The sequence below is a fragment of the Hyla sarda genome, unplaced genomic scaffold, assembly GCF_029499605.1.
Source record: "Hyla sarda isolate aHylSar1 unplaced genomic scaffold, aHylSar1.hap1 scaffold_1531, whole genome shotgun sequence".
NCBI classification, from domain to species: domain Eukaryota; kingdom Metazoa; phylum Chordata; class Amphibia; order Anura; family Hylidae; genus Hyla; species Hyla sarda.
In genome coordinates this window covers 17010-38962 of record NW_026608167.1, presented here as the reverse complement: position 1 = coordinate 38962, position 21953 = coordinate 17010, and the positions used below count along the sequence as shown (strand labels likewise).

At 45.8% G+C, this 21953-nt stretch overlaps 9 non-coding genes across 9 annotated transcripts; all 9 read right to left on the bottom strand.

Annotated features, from left to right (window-relative positions):
* Positions 1–1739: 1739 nt before the first annotated feature.
* Positions 1740–1930, bottom strand: LOC130309681 (U2 spliceosomal RNA). Its single transcript, XR_008858323.1, has one exon. It is a non-coding gene; the product is annotated as a U2 spliceosomal RNA (small nuclear RNA).
* Positions 1931–4015: 2085 nt separating this feature from the next.
* Positions 4016–4206, bottom strand: LOC130309679 (U2 spliceosomal RNA). Its single transcript, XR_008858321.1, has one exon. It is a non-coding gene; the product is annotated as a U2 spliceosomal RNA (small nuclear RNA).
* Positions 4207–6301: 2095 nt separating this feature from the next.
* Positions 6302–6492, bottom strand: LOC130309678 (U2 spliceosomal RNA). Its single transcript, XR_008858320.1, has one exon. It is a non-coding gene; the product is annotated as a U2 spliceosomal RNA (small nuclear RNA).
* Positions 6493–8568: 2076 nt separating this feature from the next.
* LOC130309677 (U2 spliceosomal RNA) lies at positions 8569–8759 on the bottom strand. The gene has a single exon (XR_008858319.1). It is a non-coding gene; the product is annotated as a U2 spliceosomal RNA (small nuclear RNA).
* Positions 8760–10844: 2085 nt separating this feature from the next.
* Positions 10845–11035, bottom strand: LOC130309676 (U2 spliceosomal RNA). Its single transcript, XR_008858318.1, has one exon. It is a non-coding gene; the product is annotated as a U2 spliceosomal RNA (small nuclear RNA).
* Positions 11036–13120: 2085 nt separating this feature from the next.
* Positions 13121–13311, bottom strand: LOC130309675 (U2 spliceosomal RNA). Its single transcript, XR_008858317.1, has one exon. It is a non-coding gene; the product is annotated as a U2 spliceosomal RNA (small nuclear RNA).
* A 2087-nt stretch (positions 13312–15398) lies between these two features.
* On the bottom strand, positions 15399–15589 carry LOC130309674 (U2 spliceosomal RNA). Its single transcript, XR_008858316.1, has one exon. It is a non-coding gene; the product is annotated as a U2 spliceosomal RNA (small nuclear RNA).
* Positions 15590–17674: 2085 nt separating this feature from the next.
* LOC130309673 (U2 spliceosomal RNA) lies at positions 17675–17865 on the bottom strand. The gene has a single exon (XR_008858315.1). It is a non-coding gene; the product is annotated as a U2 spliceosomal RNA (small nuclear RNA).
* Positions 17866–19954: 2089 nt separating this feature from the next.
* Positions 19955–20145, bottom strand: LOC130309704 (U2 spliceosomal RNA). The gene has a single exon (XR_008858345.1). It is a non-coding gene; the product is annotated as a U2 spliceosomal RNA (small nuclear RNA).
* Positions 20146–21953: the final 1808 nt, after the last annotated feature.

Below are 21953 nucleotides of genomic sequence, written 5' to 3'. Positions count from 1 at the left end.
CCAAACGGTATCAAACCAACACCCACGGGAAGCTGTAAGCATAGAGGACATGCCTGCACCCCATTGGACTTACCTGTGTGGGTTAAACCCGGGTTATTTGACAACCTATGGCGGTGATGGTTCTGCTCAGGCAGAGCAGTGCTGATGCTCCTCATAAAGCTGTCGCTGCTGTGAAGGTTCTAGGTGACATCACAAATCCCTATGGTTACATACACAACAAAGCTGGGTTGTTGTTGTTTACACTCTGCAAGGCCTGTGGAAGTGAGTGACATCATAGCACTGTAGTTCTGAGGGTTCTAGATGGATGCAACAATCTCCTGTTGCTTCTATGAAGGCCATAATAGACGACATCACCAAACAGCTCCATAGTCACATACACAGCAAAGGAGAGATGTTGTTTACACCTAGTGATGTCAGTGGTATTGAGTGACATCACAGCACAGTGCTAAGGCTCCTGGGCCTGGACACAGCAGCGGCTGCAATATCTCAACGGAGAATACGTTTATATATATGTGTGTGTGTGCGCGTATATATATATATATATATATATATATATATATATATATTTCTCCGCCGAAATCACTTTTAAACCCATTTCCACCTTTTTTTCCCTTCTCTTCCTCTTACTTTTTTTTCAAGTTTTTTTACGTTTTTCTCCTTTTCGCCTTTTTTCTGGGCGTATTATTCTTCTTTTTCTTCTTTTTTTTCGTCTAATGCATACCCCATCAGTGCAGCAATGCTTATTCAATACCGCCAGCAGATGGAGACACTGGGGGATAATTTTCTAAGGATTTATACTGATTTTTCCTGTCTGAATTTGTCGCACAGAAAGTTGCAGGCCAAATATGTGTGACATTTCTGCGACTTTAGCTTCTAGAGCATTTTTACAACATTATACATAGGTGCTGAATACATAAAAAGCGACTGTTCAGCGACAGACAAGTCGCATCGGCTGAAAGTAGGCCAGAATGTCAGTCCATGTTGGAGCAGGTTTAGATACAGTCTAAAGCATAGATCTCAAAGTCTGTGCACAGAATTTAGCAAGGGCCTCGCACCTTCTGATGCATCAGGTAGGTGCACAATAGCATAGCCTAACCCTCTGTACTTTGGTCTATATTGATGCGGGACATAGACAGCCAGCTGATGACCAATCCATTAGTGCAATGGATGGCTGGAAGCATTTGTCTTTGCCTTTGCAATACCACAGAAGCAATGCATGGTCAATGTACAGCAATGACACACCTGTGTGAACAGCCAGGAGACCCCCCCCCCCCCCCCCATGTTATGTTACATAGTTACATAGTTAGTACGGTCGAAAAAAGACATATGTCCATCAAGTTCAACCAGGGAATTAAGGGGTAGGGGTGTGGCGCGATATTGGGGAAGGGATGAGATTTTATATTTCTTCATAAGCATTAATCTTATTTTGTCAATTAGGAACATTCAGCACCCACCCGCTATCAAGGCAGCTGCCTATCATGTCATGCCCTACCTGCACAGGTGTGCTGGCTACTCAAATGATCCAATTAAGGAGGCCATTTAGTCAGCAGCAGCAGAAGTCCTGTGCCTGGACGCTCCAACAGCGGCCAGACACAAGCAGAAGCAGAAGCAGCAGCAGCACCACCTTTTGTTTTTTGGCTGCAGCAGCAGCAGCAGCAAGGCCCACAGGGCTGGCTAGCTGGCTAGCCAGCAAGCAGGTAGCAATGAAAGTAGGAATCTTTCTTTTTAACCCTGTAAGGGGGTGGTGCACTGTACCCGAAGATACTGCCATATCGGGTCAATGCATAGGGCGACGGAAGCAAGCTTCGAAATCGGCCCCCGTTCTCAAAAATCCATTTAATATATGGTCCCCAGATAGGGGACGTATCAGATATTAAACTGATAAGAACAGATACTACACTTGATCTTAGCCAAAAGGCCGAGAAGCGATAACCGTGAAAGGGGCGGGCCCAACAAGGTCCCCTTCATGGGCACTATCACTGCTTGCTGTCAGGGAGGCTGCCAGACAATTTTCCATGCACACTCTGGGCTGGGGGGCAGTCAACCACCAGTACACACAGCAGAACCTAAACCCATACCATTATTGCTAAGCAGCAAGACAGGGGCCCATTGCACTCCCACGGGGCCTTTTTAAATGCAATCCATAACCCGGATTTGCCAGGAACCCTTCTTACTCCTCCTACTTGCATGTGACACTGGGCTTAGGATCTGCATAGGAAACACACACACAAGCACACACCTACCTTTGTTGCCTGCAGATGCCTCCTTGGCTGTCCCCAAACGGTATCAAACCAACACCCACGGGAAGCTGTAAGCATAGAGGACATGCCTGCACCCCATTGGACTTACCTGTGTGGGTTAAACCCGGGTTATTTGACAACCTATGGCGGTGATGGTTCTGCTCAGGCAGAGCAGTGCTGATGCTCCTCATAAAGCTGTCGCTGCTGTGAAGGTTCTAGGTGACATCACAAATCCCTATGGTTACATACACAACAAAGCTGGGTTGTTGTTGTTTACACTCTGCAAGGCCTGTGGAAGTGAGTGACATCATAGCACTGTAGTTCTGAGGGTTCTAGATGGATGCAACAATCTCCTGTTGCTTCTATGAAGGCCATAATAGACGACATCACCAAACAGCTCCATAGTCACATACACAGCAAAGGAGAGATGTTGTTTACACCTAGTGATGTCAGTGGTATTGAGTGACATCACAGCACAGTGCTAAGGCTCCTGGGCCTGGACACAGCAGCGGCTGCAATATCTCAACGGAGAATACGTTTATATATATGTGTGTGTGTGCGCGTATATATATATATATATATATATATATATATATATATATATATATTTCTCCGCCGAAATCACTTTTAAACCCATTTCCACCTTTTTTTCCCTTCTCTTCCTCTTACTTTTTTTTCAAGTTTTTTTACGTTTTTCTCCTTTTCGCCTCTTTTCTGGGCGTATTATTCTTCTTTTTCTTCTTTTTTTTCGTCTAATGCATACCCCATCAGTGCAGCAATGCTTATTCAATACCGCCAGCAGATGGAGACACTGGGGGATAATTTTCTAAGGATTTATACTGATTTTTCCTGTCTGAATTTGTCGCACAGAAAGTTGCAGGCCAAATATGTGTGACATTTCTGCGACTTTAGCTTCTAGAGCATTTTTACAACATTATACATAGGTGCTGAATACATAAAAAGCGACTGTTCAGCGACAGACAAGTCGCATCGGCTGAAAGTAGGCCAGAATGTCAGTCCATGTTGGAGCAGGTTTAGATACAGTCTAAAGCATAGATCTCAAAGTCTGTGCACAGAATTTAGCAAGGGCCTCGCACCTTCTGATGCATCAGGTAGGTGCACAATAGCATAGCCTAACCCTCTGTACTTTGGTCTATATTGATGCGGGACATAGACAGCCAGCTGATGACCAATCCATTAGTGCAATGGATGGCTGGAAGCATTTGTCTTTGCCTTTGCAATACCACAGAAGCAATGCATGGTCAATGTACAGCAATGACACACCTGTGTGAACAGCCAGGAGACCCCCCCCCCCATGTTATGTTACATAGTTACATAGTTAGTACGGTCGAAAAAAGACATATGTCCATCAAGTTCAACCAGGGAATTAAGGGGTAGGGGTGTGGCGCGATATTGGGGAAGGGATGAGATTTTATATTTCTTCATAAGCATTAATCTTATTTTGTCAATTAGGAACATTCAGCACCCACCCGCTATCAAGGCAGCTGCCTATCATGTCATGCCCTACCTGCACAGGTGTGCTGGCTACTCAAATGATCCAATTAAGGAGGCCATTTAGTCAGCAGCAGCAGAAGTCCTGTGCCTGGACGCTCCAACAGCGGCCAGACACAAGCAGAAGCAGAAGCAGCAGCAGCACCACCTTTTGTTTTTTGGCTGCAGCAGCAGCAGCAGCAAGGCCCACAGGGCTGGCTAGCTGGCTAGCCAGCAAGCAGGTAGCAATGAAAGTAGGAATCTTTCTTTTTAACCCTGTAAGGGGGTGGTGCACTGTACCCGAAGATACTGCCATATCGGGTCAATGCATAGGGCGACGGAAGCAAGCTTCGAAATCGGCCCCCGTTCTCAAAAATCCATTTAATATATGGTCCCCAGATAGGGGACGTATCAGATATTAAACTGATAAGAACAGATACTACACTTGATCTTAGCCAAAAGGCCGAGAAGCGATAACCGTGAAAGGGGCGGGCCCAACAAGGTCCCCTTCATGGGCACTATCACTGCTTGCTGTCAGGGAGGCTGCCAGACAATTTTCCATGCACACTCTGGGCTGGGGGGCAGTCAACCACCAGTACACACAGCAGAACCTAAACCCATACCATTATTGCTAAGCAGCAAGACAGGGGCCCATTGCACTCCCACGGGGCCTTTTTAAATGCAATCCATAACCCGGATTTGCCAGGAACCCTTCTTACTCCTCCTACTTGCATGTGACACTGGGCTTAGGATCTGCATAGGAAACACACACACAAGCACACACCTACCTTTGTTGCCTGCAGATGCCTCCTTGGCTGTCCCCAAACGGTATCAAACCAACACCCACGGGAAGCTGTAAGCATAGAGGACATGCCTGCACCCCATTGGACTTACCTGTGTGGGTTAAACCCGGGTTATTTGACAACCTATGGCGGTGATGGTTCTGCTCAGGCAGAGCAGTGCTGATGCTCCTCATAAAGCTGTCGCTGCTGTGAAGGTTCTAGGTGACATCACAAATCCCTATGGTTACATACACAACAAAGCTGGGTTGTTGTTGTTTACACTCTGCAAGGCCTGTGGAAGTGAGTGACATCATAGCACTGTAGTTCTGAGGGTTCTAGATGGATGCAACAATCTCCTGTTGCTTCTATGAAGGCCATAATAGACGACATCACCAAACAGCTCCATAGTCACATACACAGCAAAGGAGAGATGTTGTTTACACCTAGTGATGTCAGTGGTATTGAGTGACATCACAGCACAGTGCTAAGGCTCCTGGGCCTGGACACAGCAGCGGCTGCAATATCTCAACGGAGAATACGTTTATATATATGTGTGTGTGTGCGCGTATATATATATATATATATATATATATATATATATATATATATATATATATATATTTCTCCGCCGAAATCACTTTTAAACCCATTTCCACCTTTTTTTCCCTTCTCTTCCTCTTACTTTTTTTTCACGTTTTTTTACGTTTTTCTCCTTTTCGCCTCTTTTCTGGGCGTATTATTCTTCTTTTTCTTCTTTTTTTTCGTCTAATGCATACCCCATCAGTGCAGCAATGCTTATTCAATACCGCCAGCAGATGGAGACACTGGGGGATAATTTTCTAAGGATTTATACTGATTTTTCCTGTCTGAATTTGTCGCACAGAAAGTTGCAGGCCAAATATGTGTGACATTTCTGCGACTTTAGCTTCTAGAGCATTTTTACAACATTATACATAGGTGCTGAATACATAAAAAGCGACTGTTCAGCGACAGACAAGTCGCATCGGCTGAAAGTAGGCCAGAATGTCAGTCCATGTTGGAGCAGGTTTAGATACAGTCTAAAGCATAGATCTCAAAGTCTGTGCACAGAATTTAGCAAGGGCCTCGCACCTTCTGATGCATCAGGTAGGTGCACAATAGCATAGCCTAACCCTCTGTACTTTGGTCTATATTGATGCGGGACATAGACAGCCAGCTGATGACCAATCCATTAGTGCAATGGATGGCTGGAAGCATTTGTCTTTGCCTTTGCAATACCACAGAAGCAATGCATGGTCAATGTACAGCAATGACACACCTGTGTGAACAGCCAGGAGACCCCCCCCCCCATGTTATGTTACATAGTTACATAGTTAGTACGGTCGAAAAAAGACATATGTCCATCAAGTTCAACCAGGGAATTAAGGGGTAGGGGTGTGGCGCGATATTGGGGAAGGGATGAGATTTTATATTTCTTCATAAGCATTAATCTTATTTTGTCAATTAGGAACATTCAGCACCCACCCGCTATCAAGGCAGCTGCCTATCATGTCATGCCCTACCTGCACAGGTGTGCTGGCTACTCAAATGATCCAATTAAGGAGGCCATTTAGTCAGCAGCAGCAGAAGTCCTGTGCCTGGACGCTCCAACAGCGGCCAGACACAAGCAGAAGCAGAAGCAGCAGCAGCACCACCTTTTGTTTTTTGGCTGCAGCAGCAGCAGCAGCAAGGCCCACAGGGCTGGCTAGCTGGCTAGCCAGCAAGCAGGTAGCAATGAAAGTAGGAATCTTTCTTTTTAACCCTGTAAGGGGGTGGTGCACTGTACCCGAAGATACTGCCATATCGGGTCAATGCATAGGGCGACGGAAGCAAGCTTCGAAATCGGCCCCCGTTCTCAAAAATCCATTTAATATATGGTCCCCAGATAGGGGACGTATCAGATATTAAACTGATAAGAACAGATACTACACTTGATCTTAGCCAAAAGGCCGAGAAGCGATAACCGTGAAAGGGGCGGGCCCAACAAGGTCCCCTTCATGGGCACTATCACTGCTTGCTGTCAGGGAGGCTGCCAGACAATTTTCCATGCACACTCTGGGCTGGGGGGCAGTCAACCACCAGTACACACAGCAGAACCTAAACCCATACCATTATTGCTAAGCAGCAAGACAGGGGCCCATTGCACTCCCACGGGGCCTTTTTAAATGCAATCCATAACCCGGATTTGCCAGGAACCCTTCTTACTCCTCCTACTTGCATGTGACACTGGGCTTAGGATCTGCATAGGAAACACACACACAAGCACACACCTACCTTTGTTGCCTGCAGATGCCTCCTTGGCTGTCCCCAAACGGTATCAAACCAACACCCACGGGAAGCTGTAAGCATAGAGGACATGCCTGCACCCCATTGGACTTACCTGTGTGGGTTAAACCCGGGTTATTTGACAACCTATGGCGGTGATGGTTCTGCTCAGGCAGAGCAGTGCTGATGCTCCTCATAAAGCTGTCGCTGCTGTGAAGGTTCTAGGTGACATCACAAATCCCTATGGTTACATACACAACAAAGCTGGGTTGTTGTTGTTTACACTCTGCAAGGCCTGTGGAAGTGAGTGACATCATAGCACTGTAGTTCTGAGGGTTCTAGATGGATGCAACAATCTCCTGTTGCTTCTATGAAGGCCATAATAGACGACATCACCAAACAGCTCCATAGTCACATACACAGCAAAGGAGAGATGTTGTTTACACCTAGTGATGTCAGTGGTATTGAGTGACATCACAGCACAGTGCTAAGGCTCCTGGGCCTGGACACAGCAGCGGCTGCAATATCTCAACGGAGAATACGTTTATATATATGTGTGTGTGTGCGCGTATATATATATATATATATATATATATATATATATATTTCTCCGCCGAAATCACTTTTAAACCCATTTCCACCTTTTTTTCCCTTCTCTTCCTCTTACTTTTTTTTCACGTTTTTTTACGTTTTTCTCCTTTTCGCCTCTTTTCTGGGCGTATTATTCTTCTTTTTCTTCTTTTTTTTCGTCTAATGCATACCCCATCAGTGCAGCAATGCTTATTCAATACCGCCAGCAGATGGAGACACTGGGGGATAATTTTCTAAGGATTTATACTGATTTTTCCTGTCTGAATTTGTCGCACAGAAAGTTGCAGGCCAAATATGTGTGACATTTCTGCGACTTTAGCTTCTAGAGCATTTTTACAACATTATACATAGGTGCTGAATACATAAAAAGCGACTGTTCAGCGACAGACAAGTCGCATCGGCTGAAAGTAGGCCAGAATGTCAGTCCATGTTGGAGCAGGTTTAGATACAGTCTAAAGCATAGATCTCAAAGTCTGTGCACAGAATTTAGCAAGGGCCTCGCACCTTCTGATGCATCAGGTAGGTGCACAATAGCATAGCCTAACCCTCTGTACTTTGGTCTATATTGATGCGGGACATAGACAGCCAGCTGATGACCAATCCATTAGTGCAATGGATGGCTGGAAGCATTTGTCTTTGCCTTTGCAATACCACAGAAGCAATGTATGGTCAATGTACAGCAATGACACACCTGTGTGAACAGCCAGGAGACCCCCCCCCCATGTTATGTTACATAGTTACATAGTTAGTACGGTCGAAAAAAGACATATGTCCATCAAGTTCAACCAGGGAATTAAGGGGTAGGGGTGTGGCGCGATATTGGGGAAGGGATGAGATTTTATATTTCTTCATAAGCATTAATCTTATTTTGTCAATTAGGAACATTCAGCACCCACCCGCTATCAAGGCAGCTGCCTATCATGTCATGCCCTACCTGCACAGGTGTGCTGGCTACTCAAATGATCCAATTAAGGAGGCCATTTAGTCAGCAGCAGCAGAAGTCCTGTGCCTGGACGCTCCAACAGCGGCCAGACACAAGCAGAAGCAGAAGCAGCAGCAGCACCACCTTTTGTTTTTTGGCTGCAGCAGCAGCAGCAGCAAGGCCCACAGGGCTGGCTAGCTGGCTAGCCAGCAAGCAGGTAGCAATGAAAGTAGGAATCTTTCTTTTTAACCCTGTAAGGGGGTGGTGCACTGTACCCGAAGATACTGCCATATCGGGTCAATGCATAGGGCGACGGAAGCAAGCTTCGAAATCGGCCCCCGTTCTCAAAAATCCATTTAATATATGGTCCCCAGATAGGGGACGTATCAGATATTAAACTGATAAGAACAGATACTACACTTGATCTTAGCCAAAAGGCCGAGAAGCGATAACCGTGAAAGGGGCGGGCCCAACAAGGTCCCCTTCATGGGCACTATCACTGCTTGCTGTCAGGGAGGCTGCCAGACAATTTTCCATGCACACTCTGGGCTGGGGGGCAGTCAACCACCAGTACACACAGCAGAACCTAAACCCATACCATTATTGCTAAGCAGCAAGACAGGGGCCCATTGCACTCCCACGGGGCCTTTTTAAATGCAATCCATAACCCGGATTTGCCAGGAACCCTTCTTACTCCTCCTACTTGCATGTGACACTGGGCTTAGGATCTGCATAGGAAACACACACACAAGCACACACCTACCTTTGTTGCCTGCAGATGCCTCCTTGGCTGTCCCCAAACGGTATCAAACCAACACCCACGGGAAGCTGTAAGCATAGAGGACATGCCTGCACCCCATTGGACTTACCTGTGTGGGTTAAACCCGGGTTATTTGACAACCTATGGCGGTGATGGTTCTGCTCAGGCAGAGCAGTGCTGATGCTCCTCATAAAGCTGTCGCTGCTGTGAAGGTTCTAGGTGACATCACAAATCCCTATGGTTACATACACAACAAAGCTGGGTTGTTGTTGTTTACACTCTGCAAGGCCTGTGGAAGTGAGTGACATCATAGCACTGTAGTTCTGAGGGTTCTAGATGGATGCAACAATCTCCTGTTGCTTCTATGAAGGCCATAATAGACGACATCACCAAACAGCTCCATAGTCACATACACAGCAAAGGAGAGATGTTGTTTACACCTAGTGATGTCAGTGGTATTGAGTGACATCACAGCACAGTGCTAAGGCTCCTGGGCCTGGACACAGCAGCGGCTGCAATATCTCAACGGAGAATACGTTTATATATATGTGTGTGTGTGCGCGTATATATATATATATATATATATATATATATATATATATATATATTCTCCGCCGAAATCACTTTTAAACCCATTTCCACCTTTTTTTCCCTTCTCTTCCTCTTACTTTTTTTTCACGTTTTTTTACGTTTTTCTCCTTTTCGCCTCTTTTCTGGGCGTATTATTCTTCTTTTTCTTCTTTTTTTTCGTCTAATGCATACCCCATCAGTGCAGCAATGCTTATTCAATACCGCCAGCAGATGGAGACACTGGGGGATAATTTTCTAAGGATTTATACTGATTTTTCCTGTCTGAATTTGTCGCACAGAAAGTTGCAGGCCAAATATGTGTGACATTTCTGCGACTTTAGCTTCTAGAGCATTTTTACAACATTATACATAGGTGCTGAATACATAAAAAGCGACTGTTCAGCGACAGACAAGTCGCATCGGCTGAAAGTAGGCCAGAATGTCAGTCCATGTTGGAGCAGGTTTAGATACAGTCTAAAGCATAGATCTCAAAGTCTGTGCACAGAATTTAGCAAGGGCCTCGCACCTTCTGATGCATCAGGTAGGTGCACAATAGCATAGCCTAACCCTCTGTACTTTGGTCTATATTGATGCGGGACATAGACAGCCAGCTGATGACCAATCCATTAGTGCAATGGATGGCTGGAAGCATTTGTCTTTGCCTTTGCAATACCACAGAAGCAATGTATGGTCAATGTACAGCAATGACACACCTGTGTGAACAGCCAGGAGACCCCCCCCCCCCATGTTATGTTACATAGTTACATAGTTAGTACGGTCGAAAAAAGACATATGTCCATCAAGTTCAACCAGGGAATTAAGGGGTAGGGGTGTGGCGCGATATTGGGGAAGGGATGAGATTTTATATTTCTTCATAAGCATTAATCTTATTTTGTCAATTAGGAACATTCAGCACCCACCCGCTATCAAGGCAGCTGCCTATCATGTCATGCCCTACCTGCACAGGTGTGCTGGCTACTCAAATGATCCAATTAAGGAGGCCATTTAGTCAGCAGCAGCAGAAGTCCTGTGCCTGGACGCTCCAACAGCGGCCAGACACAAGCAGAAGCAGAAGCAGCAGCAGCACCACCTTTTGTTTTTTGGCTGCAGCAGCAGCAGCAGCAAGGCCCACAGGGCTGGCTAGCTGGCTAGCCAGCAAGCAGGTAGCAATGAAAGTAGGAATCTTTCTTTTTAACCCTGTAAGGGGGTGGTGCACTGTACCCGAAGATACTGCCATATCGGGTCAATGCATAGGGCGACGGAAGCAAGCTTCGAAATCGGCCCCCGTTCTCAAAAATCCATTTAATATATGGTCCCCAGATAGGGGACGTATCAGATATTAAACTGATAAGAACAGATACTACACTTGATCTTAGCCAAAAGGCCGAGAAGCGATAACCGTGAAAGGGGCGGGCCCAACAAGGTCCCCTTCATGGGCACTATCACTGCTTGCTGTCAGGGAGGCTGCCAGACAATTTTCCATGCACACTCTGGGCTGGGGGGCAGTCAACCACCAGTACACACAGCAGAACCTAAACCCATACCATTATTGCTAAGCAGCAAGACAGGGGCCCATTGCACTCCCACGGGGCCTTTTTAAATGCAATCCATAACCCGGATTTGCCAGGAACCCTTCTTACTCCTCCTACTTGCATGTGACACTGGGCTTAGGATCTGCATAGGAAACACACACACAAGCACACACCTACCTTTGTTGCCTGCAGATGCCTCCTTGGCTGTCCCCAAACGGTATCAAACCAACACCCACGGGAAGCTGTAAGCATAGAGGACATGCCTGCACCCCATTGGACTTACCTGTGTGGGTTAAACCCGGGTTATTTGACAACCTATGGCGGTGATGGTTCTGCTCAGGCAGAGCAGTGCTGATGCTCCTCATAAAGCTGTCGCTGCTGTGAAGGTTCTAGGTGACATCACAAATCCCTATGGTTACATACACAACAAAGCTGGGTTGTTGTTGTTTACACTCTGCAAGGCCTGTGGAAGTGAGTGACATCATAGCACTGTAGTTCTGAGGGTTCTAGATGGATGCAACAATCTCCTGTTGCTTCTATGAAGGCCATAATAGACGACATCACCAAACAGCTCCATAGTCACATACACAGCAAAGGAGAGATGTTGTTTACACCTAGTGATGTCAGTGGTATTGAGTGACATCACAGCACAGTGCTAAGGCTCCTGGGCCTGGACACAGCAGCGGCTGCAATATCTCAACGGAGAATACGTTTATATATATGTGTGTGTGTGCGCGTATATATATATATATATATATATATATATATATATATATATATATATTCTCCGCCGAAATCACTTTTAAACCCATTTCCACCTTTTTTTCCCTTCTCTTCCTCTTACTTTTTTTTCACGTTTTTTTACGTTTTTCTCCTTTTCGCCTCTTTTCTGGGCGTATTATTCTTCTTTTTCTTCTTTTTTTTCGTCTAATGCATACCCCATCAGTGCAGCAATGCTTATTCAATACCGCCAGCAGATGGAGACACTGGGGGATAATTTTCTAAGGATTTATACTGATTTTTCCTGTCTGAATTTGTCGCACAGAAAGTTGCAGGCCAAATATGTGTGACATTTCTGCGACTTTAGCTTCTAGAGCATTTTTACAACATTATACATAGGTGCTGAATACATAAAAAGCGACTGTTCAGCGACAGACAAGTCGCATCGGCTGAAAGTAGGCCAGAATGTCAGTCCATGTTGGAGCAGGTTTAGATACAGTCTAAAGCATAGATCTCAAAGTCTGTGCACAGAATTTAGCAAGGGCCTCGCACCTTCTGATGCATCAGGTAGGTGCACAATAGCATAGCCTAACCCTCTGTACTTTGGTCTATATTGATGCGGGACATAGACAGCCAGCTGATGACCAATCCATTAGTGCAATGGATGGCTGGAAGCATTTGTCTTTGCCTTTGCAATACCACAGAAGCAATGCATGGTCAATGTACAGCAATGACACACCTGTGTGAACAGCCAGGAGACCCCCCCCCCATGTTATGTTACATAGTTACATAGTTAGTACGGTCGAAAAAAGACATATGTCCATCAAGTTCAACCAGGGAATTAAGGGGTAGGGGTGTGGCGCGATATTGGGGAAGGGATGAGATTTTATATTTCTTCATAAGCATTAATCTTATTTTGTCAATTAGGAACATTCAGCACCCACCCGCTATCAAGGCAGCTGCCTATCATGTCATGCCCTACCTGCACAGGTGTGCTGGCTACTCAAATGATCCAATTAAGGAGGCCATTTAGTCAGCAGCAGCAGAAGTCCTGTGCCTGGACGCTCCAACAGCGGCCAGACACAAGCAGAAGCAGAAGCAGCAGCAGCACCACCTTTTGTTTTTTGGCTGCAGCAGCAGCAGCAGCAAGGCCCACAGGGCTGGCTAGCTGGCTAGCCAGCAAGCAGGTAGCAATGAAAGTAGGAATCTTTCTTTTTAACCCTGTAAGGGGGTGGTGCACTGTACCCGAAGATACTGCCATATCGGGTCAATGCATAGGGCGACGGAAGCAAGCTTCGAAATCGGCCCCCGTTCTCAAAAATCCATTTAATATATGGTCCCCAGATAGGGGACGTATCAGATATTAAACTGATAAGAACAGATACTACACTTGATCTTAGCCAAAAGGCCGAGAAGCGATAACCGTGAAAGGGGCGGGCCCAACAAGGTCCCCTTCATGGGCACTATCACTGCTTGCTGTCAGGGAGGCTGCCAGACAATTTTCCATGCACACTCTGGGCTGGGGGGCAGTCAACCACCAGTACACACAGCAGAACCTAAACCCATACCATTATTGCTAAGCAGCAAGACAGGGGCCCATTGCACTCCCACGGGGCCTTTTTAAATGCAATCCATAACCCGGATTTGCCAGGAACCCTTCTTACTCCTCCTACTTGCATGTGACACTGGGCTTAGGATCTGCATAGGAAACACACACACAAGCACACACCTACCTTTGTTGCCTGCAGATGCCTCCTTGGCTGTCCCCAAACGGTATCAAACCAACACCCACGGGAAGCTGTAAGCATAGAGGACATGCCTGCACCCCATTGGACTTACCTGTGTGGGTTAAACCCGGGTTATTTGACAACCTATGGCGGTGATGGTTCTGCTCAGGCAGAGCAGTGCTGATGCTCCTCATAAAGCTGTCGCTGCTGTGAAGGTTCTAGGTGACATCACAAATCCCTATGGTTACATACACAACAAAGCTGGGTTGTTGTTGTTTACACTCTGCAAGGCCTGTGGAAGTGAGTGACATCATAGCACTGTAGTTCTGAGGGTTCTAGATGGATGCAACAATCTCCTGTTGCTTCTATGAAGGCCATAATAGACGACATCACCAAACAGCTCCATAGTCACATACACAGCAAAGGAGAGATGTTGTTTACACCTAGTGATGTCAGTGGTATTGAGTGACATCACAGCACAGTGCTAAGGCTCCTGGGCCTGGACACAGCAGCGGCTGCAATATCTCAACGGAGAATACGTTTATATATATGTGTGTGTGTGCGCGTATATATATATATATATATATATATATATATATATATATATATATATATTCTCCGCCGAAATCACTTTTAAACCCATTTCCACCTTTTTTTCCCTTCTCTTCCTCTTACTTTTTTTTCACGTTTTTTTAAGTTTTTCTCCTTTTCGCCTCTTTTCTGGGCGTATTATTCTTCTTTTTCTTCTTTTTTTTCGTCTAATGCATACCCCATCAGTGCAGCAATGCTTATTCAATACCGCCAGCAGATGGAGACACTGGGGGATAATTTTCTAAGGATTTATACTGATTTTTCCTGTCTGAATTTGTCGCACAGAAAGTTGCAGGCCAAATATGTGTGACATTTCTGCGACTTTAGCTTCTAGAGCATTTTTACAACATTATACATAGGTGCTGAATACATAAAAAGCGACTGTTCAGCGACAGACAAGTCGCATCGGCTGAAAGTAGGCCAGAATGTCAGTCCATGTTGGAGCAGGTTTAGATACAGTCTAAAGCATAGATCTCAAAGTCTGTGCACAGAATTTAGCAAGGGCCTCGCACCTTCTGATGCATCAGGTAGGTGCACAATAGCATAGCCTAACCCTCTGTACTTTGGTCTATATTGATGCGGGACATAGACAGCCAGCTGATGACCAATCCATTAGTGCAATGGATGGCTGGAAGCATTTGTCTTTGCCTTTGCAATACCACAGAAGCAATGCATGGTCAATGTACAGCAATGACACACCTGTGTGAACAGCCAGGAGACCCCCCCCCCATGTTATGTTACATAGTTACATAGTTAGTACGGTCGAAAAAAGACATATGTCCATCAAGTTCAACCAGGGAATTAAGGGGTAGGGGTGTGGCGCGATATTGGGGAAGGGATGAGATTTTATATTTCTTCATAAGCATTAATCTTATTTTGTCAATTAGGAACATTCAGCACCCACCCGCTATCAAGGCAGCTGCCTATCATGTCATGCCCTACCTGCACAGGTGTGCTGGCTACTCAAATGATCCAATTAAGGAGGCCATTTAGTCAGCAGCAGCAGAAGTCCTGTGCCTGGACGCTCCAACAGGGGCCAGACACAAGCAGAAGCAGAAGCAGCAGCAGCACCACCTTTTGTTTTTTGGCTGCAGCAGCAGCAGCAGCAAGGCCCACAGGGCTGGCTAGCTGGCTAGCCAGCAAGCAGGTAGCAATGAAAGTAGGAATCTTTCTTTTTAACCCTGTAAGGGGGTGGTGCACTGTACCCGAAGATACTGCCATATCGGGTCAATGCATAGGGCGACGGAAGCAAGCTTCGAAATCGGCCCCCGTTCTCAAAAATCCATTTAATATATGGTCCCCAGATAGGGGACGTATCAGATATTAAACTGATAAGAACAGATACTACACTTGATCTTAGCCAAAAGGCCGAGAAGCGATAACCGTGAAAGGGGCGGGCCCAACAAGGTCCCCTTCATGGGCACTATCACTGCTTGCTGTCAGGGAGGCTGCCAGACAATTTTCCATGCACACTCTGGGCTGGGGGGCAGTCAACCACCAGTACACACAGCAGAACCTAAACCCATACCATTATTGCTAAGCAGCAAGACAGGGGCCCATTGCACTCCCACGGGGCCTTTTTAAATGCAATCCATAACCCGGATTTGCCAGGAACCCTTCTTACTCCTCCTACTTGCATGTGACACTGGGCTTAGGATCTGCATAGGAAACACACACACAAGCACACACCTACCTTTGTTGCCTGCAGATGCCTCCTTGGCTGTCCCCAAACGGTATCAAACCAACACCCACGGGAAGCTGTAAGCATAGAGGACATGCCTGCACCCCATTGGACTTACCTGTGTGGGTTAAACCCGGGTTATTTGACAACCTATGGCGGTGATGGTTCTGCTCAGGCAGAGCAGTGCTGATGCTCCTCATAAAGCTGTCGCTGCTGTGAAGGTTCTAGGTGACATCACAAATCCCTATGGTTACATACACAACAAAGCTGGGTTGTTGTTGTTTACACTCTGCAAGGCCTGTGGAAGTGAGTGACATCATAGCACTGTAGTTCTGAGGGTTCTAGATGGATGCAACAATCTCCTGTTGCTTCTATGAAGGCCATAATAGACGACATCACCAAACAGCTCCATAGTCACATACACAGCAAAGGAGAGATGTTGTTTACACCTAGTGATGTCAGTGGTATTGAGTGACATCACAGCACAGTGCTAAGGCTCCTGGGCCTGGACACAGCAGCGGCTGCAATATCTCAACGGAGAATACGTTTACATATATGTGTGTGTGTGCGCGTATATATATATATATATATATATATATATATATATATATATATATTTCTCCGCCGAAATCACTTTTAAACCCATTTCCACCTTTTTTTCCCTTCTCTTCCTCTTACTTTTTTTTCACGTTTTTTTACGTTTTTCTCCTTTTCGCCTCTTTTCTGGGCGTATTATTCTTCTTTTTCTTCTTTTTTTTCGTCTAATGCATACCCCATCAGTGCAGCAATGCTTATTCAATACCGCCAGCAGATGGAGACACTGGGGGATAATTTTCTAAGGATTTATACTGATTTTTCCTGTCTGAATTTGTCGCACAGAAAGTTGCAGGCCAAATATGTGTGACATTTCTGCGACTTTAGCTTCTAGAGCATTTTTACAACATTATACATAGGTGCTGAATACATAAAAAGCGACTGTTCAGCGACAGACAAGTCGCATCGGCTGAAAGTAGGCCAGAATGTCAGTCCATGTTGGAGCAGGTTTAGATACAGTCTAAAGCATAGATCTCAAAGTCTGTGCACAGAATTTAGCAAGGGCCTCGCACCTTCTGATGCATCAGGTAGGTGCACAATAGCATAGCCTAACCCTCTGTACTTTGGTCTATATTGATGCGGGACATAGACAGCCAGCTGATGACCAATCCATTAGTGCAATGGATGGCTGGAAGCATTTGTCTTTGCCTTTGCAATACCACAGAAGCAATGCATGGTCAATGTACAGCAATGACACACCTGTGTGAACAGCCAGGAGACCCCCCCCCCCATGTTATGTTACATAGTTACATAGTTAGTACGGTCGAAAAAAGACATATGTCCATCAAGTTCAACCAGGGAATTAAGGGGTAGGGGTGTGGCGCGATATTGGGGAAGGGATGAGATTTTATATTTCTTCATAAGCATTAATCTTATTTTGTCAATTAGGAACATTCAGCACCCACCCGCTATCAAGGCAGCTGCCTATCATGTCATGCCCTACCTGCACAGGTGTGCTGGCTACTCAAATGATCCAATTAAGGAGGCCATTTAGTCAGCAGCAGCAGAAGTCCTGTGCCTGGACGCTCCAACAGCGGCCAGACACAAGCAGAAGCAGAAGCAGCAGCAGCACCACCTTTTGTTTTTTGGCTGCAGCAGCAGCAGCAGCAAGGCCCACAGGGCTGGCTAGCTGGCTAGCCAGCAAGCAGGTAGCAATGAAAGTAGGAATCTTTCTTTTTAACCCTGTAAGGGGGTGGTGCACTGTACCCGAAGATACTGCCATATCGGGTCAATGCATAGGGCGACGGAAGCAAGCTTCGAAATCGGCCCCCGTTCTCAAAAATCCATTTAATATATGGTCCCCAGATAGGGGACGTATCAGATATTAAACTGATAAGAACAGATACTACACTTGATCTTAGCCAAAAGGCCGAGAAGCGATAACCGTGAAAGGGGCGGGCCCAACAAGGTCCGCTTCATGGGCACTATCACTGCTTGCTGTCAGGGAGGCTGCCAGACAATTTTCCATGCACACTCTGGGCTGGGGGGCAGTCAACCACCAGTACACACAGCAGAACCTAAACCCATACCATTATTGCTAAGCAGCAAGACAGGGGCCCATTGCACTCCCACGGGGCCTTTTTAAATGCAATCCATAACCCGGATTTGCCAGGAACCCTTCTTACTCCTCCTACTTGCATGTGACACTGGGCTTAGGATCTGCATAGGAAACACACACACAAGCACACACCTACCTTTGTTGCCTGCAGATGCCTCCTTGGCTGTCCCCAAACGGTATCAAACCAACACCCACGGGAAGCTGTAAGCATAGAGGACATGCCTGCACCCCATTGGACTTACCTGTGTGGGTTAAACCCGGGTTATTTGACAACCTATGGCGGTGATGGTTCTGCTCAGGCAGAGCAGTGCTGATGCTCCTCATAAAGCTGTCGCTGCTGTGAAGGTTCTAGGTGACATCACAAATCCCTATGGTTACATACACAACAAAGCTGGGTTGTTGTTGTTTACACTCTGCAAGGCCTGTGGAAGTGAGTGACATCATAGCACTGTAGTTCTGAGGGTTCTAGATGGATGCAACAATCTCCTGTTGCTTCTATGAAGGCCATAATAGACGACATCACCAAACAGCTCCATAGTCACATACACAGCAAAGGAGAGATGTTGTTTACACCTAGTGATGTCAGTGGTATTGAGTGACATCACAGCACAGTGCTAAGGCTCCTGGGCCTGGACACAGCAGCGGCTGCAATATCTCAACGGAGAATACGTTTATATATATGTGTGTGTGTGCGCGTATATATATATATATATATATATATATATATATATATATATATATATATTTCTCCGCCGAAATCACTTTTAAACCCATTTCCACCTTTTTTTCCCTTCTCTTCCTCTTACTTTTTTTTCACGTTTTTTTACGTTTTTCTCCTTTTCGCCTCTTTTCTGGGCGTATTATTCTTCTTTTTCTTCTTTTTTTTCGTCTAATGCATACCCCATCAGTGCAGCAATGCTTATTCAATACCGCCAGCAGATGGAGACACTGGGGGATAATTTTCTAAGGATTTATACTGATTTTTCCTGTCTGAATTTGTCGCACAGAAAGTTGCAGGCCAAATATGTGTGACATTTCTGCGACTTTAGCTTCTAGAGCATTTTTACAACATTATACATAGGTGCTGAATACATAAAAAGCGACTGTTCAGCGACAGACAAGTCGCATCGGCTGAAAGTAGGCCAGAATGTCAGTCCATGTTGGAGCAGGTTTAGATACAGTCTAAAGCATAGATCTCAAAGTCTGTGCACAGAATTTAGCAAGGGCCTCGCACCTTCTGATGCATCAGGTAGGTGCACAATAGCATAGCCTAACCCTCTGTACTTTGGTCTATATTGATGCGGGACATAGACAGCCAGCTGATGACCAATCCATTAGTGCAATGGATGGCTGGAAGCATTTGTCTTTGCCTTTGCAATACCACAGAAGCAATGCATGGTCAATGTACAGCAATGACACACCTGTGTGAACAGCCAGGAGACCCCCCCCCCCATGTTATGTTACATAGTTACATAGTTAGTACGGTCGAAAAAAGACATATGTCCATCAAGTTCAACCAGGGAATTAAGGGGTAGGGGTGTGGCGCGATATTGGGGAAGGGATGAGATTTTATATTTCTTCATAAGCATTAATCTTATTTTGTCAATTAGGAACATTCAGCACCCACCCGCTATCAAGGCAGCTGCCTATCATGTCATGCCCTACCTGCACAGGTGTGCTGGCTACTCAAATGATCCAATTAAGGAGGCCATTTAGTCAGCAGCAGCAGAAGTCCTGTGCCTGGACGCTCCAACAGCGGCCAGACACAAGCAGAAGCAGAAGCAGCAGCAGCACCACCTTTTGTTTTTTGGCTGCAGCAGCAGCAGCAGCAAGGCCCACAGGGCTGGCTAGCTGGCTAGCCAGCAAGCAGGTAGCAATGAAAGTAGGAATCTTTCTTTTTAACCCTGTAAGGTGGTGGTGCACTGTACCCGAAGATACTGCCATATCGGGTCAATGCATAGGGCGACGGAAGCAAGCTTCGAAATCGGCCCCCGTTCTCAAAAATCCATTTAATATATGGTCCCCAGATAGGGGACGTATCAGATATTAAACTGATAAGAACAGATACTACACTTGATCTTAGCCAAAAGGCCGAGAAGCGATAACCGTGAAAGGGGCGGGCCCAACAAGGTCCCCTTCATGGGCACTATCACTGCTTGCTGTCAGGGAGGCTGCCAGACAATTTTCCATGCACACTCTGGGCTGGGGGGCAGTCAACCACCAGTACACACAGCAGAACCTAAACCCATACCATTATTGCTAAGCAGCAAGACAGGGGCCCATTGCACTCCCACGGGGCCTTTTTAAATGCAATCCATAACCCGGATTTGCCAGGAACCCTTCTTACTCCTCCTACTTGCATGTGACACTGGGCTTAGGATCTGCATAGGAAACACACACACAAGCACACACCTACCTTTGTTGCCTGCAGATGCCTCCTTGGCTGTCCCCAAACGGTATCAAACCAACACCCACGGGAAGCTGTAAGCATAGAGGACATGCCTGCACCCCATTGGACTTACCTGTGTGGGTTAAACCCGGGTTATTTGACAACCTATGGCGGTGATGGTTCTGCTCAGGCAGAGCAGTGCTGATGCTCCTCATAAAGCTGTCGCTGCTGTGAAGGTTCTAGGTGACATCACAAATCCCTATGGTTACATACACAACAAAGCTGGGTTGTTGTTGTTTACACTCTGCAAGGCCTGTGGAAGTGAGTGACATCATAGCACTGTAGTTCTGAGGGTTCTAGATGGATGCAACAATCTCCTGTTGCTTCTATGAAGGCCATAATAGACGACATCACCAAACAGCTCCATAGTCACATACACAGCAAAGGAGAGATGTTGTTTACACCTAGTGATGTCAGTGGTATTGAGTGACATCACAGCACAGTGCTAAGGCTCCTGGGCCTGGACACAGCAGCGGCTGCAATATCTCAACGGAGAATACGTTTACATATATGTGTGTGTGTGCGCGTATATATATATATATATATATATATATATATATATATATATATATATATTTCTCCGCCGAAATCACTTTTAAACCCATTTCCACCTTTTTTTCCCTTCTCTTCCTCTTACTTTTTTTTCACGTTTTTTTACGTTTTTCTCCTTTTCGCCTCTTTTCTGGGCGTATTATTCTTCTTTTTCTTCTTTTTTTTCGTCTAATGCATACCCCATCAGTGCAGCAATGCTTATTCAATACCGCCAGCAGATGGAGACACTGGGGGATAATTTTCTAAGGATTTATACTGATTTTTCCTGTCTGAATTTGTCGCACAGAAAGTTGCAGGCCAAATATGTGTGACATTTCTGCGACTTTAGCTTCTAGAGCATTTTTACAACATTATACATAGGTGCTGAATACATAAAAAGCGACTGTTCAGCGACAGACAAGTCGCATCGGCTGAAAGTAGGCCAGAATGTCAGTCCATGTTGGAGCAGGTTTAGATACAGTCTAAAGCATAGATCTCAAAGTCTGTGCACAGAATTTAGCAAGGGCCTCGCACCTTCTGATGCATCAGGTAGGTGCACAATAGCATAGCCTAACCCTCTGTACTTTGGTCTATATTGATGCGGGACATAGACAGCCAGCTGATGACCAATCCATTAGTGCAATGGATGGCTGGAAGCATTTGTCTTTGCCTTTGCAATACCACAGAAGCAATGCATGGTCAATGTACAGCAATGACACACCTGTGTGAACAGCCAGGAGACCCTCCCCCCCATGTTATGTTACATAGTTACATAGTTAGTACGGTCGAAAAAAGACATATGTCCATCAAGTTCAACCAGGGAATTAAGGGGTAGGGGTGTGGCGCGATATTGGGGAAGGGATGAGATTTTATATTTCTTCATAAGCATTAATCTTATTTTGTCAATTAGGAACATTCAGCACCCACCCGC